Source organism: Penaeus monodon, chromosome 33, assembly GCF_015228065.2.
Source record: "Penaeus monodon isolate SGIC_2016 chromosome 33, NSTDA_Pmon_1, whole genome shotgun sequence".
Lineage (NCBI taxonomy): Eukaryota > Metazoa > Arthropoda > Malacostraca > Decapoda > Penaeidae > Penaeus > Penaeus monodon.
This window is the reverse complement of record NC_051418.1, coordinates 2,599,769-2,600,151: the sequence shown is the minus strand read 5'-3', so window position 1 is coordinate 2,600,151 and position 383 is coordinate 2,599,769.

Below are 383 nucleotides of genomic sequence, written 5' to 3'. Positions count from 1 at the left end.
TTGGCTGTCGCGGTGGGGCGGGGAACGGAGCCGGGCGGCCCCGGCGCGGGCGTCGTCGGCGGCGGCGGGCCGCGGGTCCCCGTGCGTGCGGACGAGGAGGTCGCGGTGGGCGGGGAACGGAGCCGGGCGGCCCCGGCGCGGGCGTCGTCGGCGGCGGCGGGCCGCGGGTCCCCGTGCGTGCGGACGAGGAGGTCGCGGTGGGGCGGGGAACGGAGCCGGGCGGCCCCGGCGCGGGCGTCGTCGGCGGCGGCGGGCCGCGGGTCCCCGTGCGTGCGGACGAGGAGGTCGCGGTGGGGCGGGGAACGGAGCCGGGCGGCCCCGGCGATTGTGGTGGGCGAACGGCCGTGGCGACAACTGTAAGGGAGATGGGGTCGGGTCGTGCG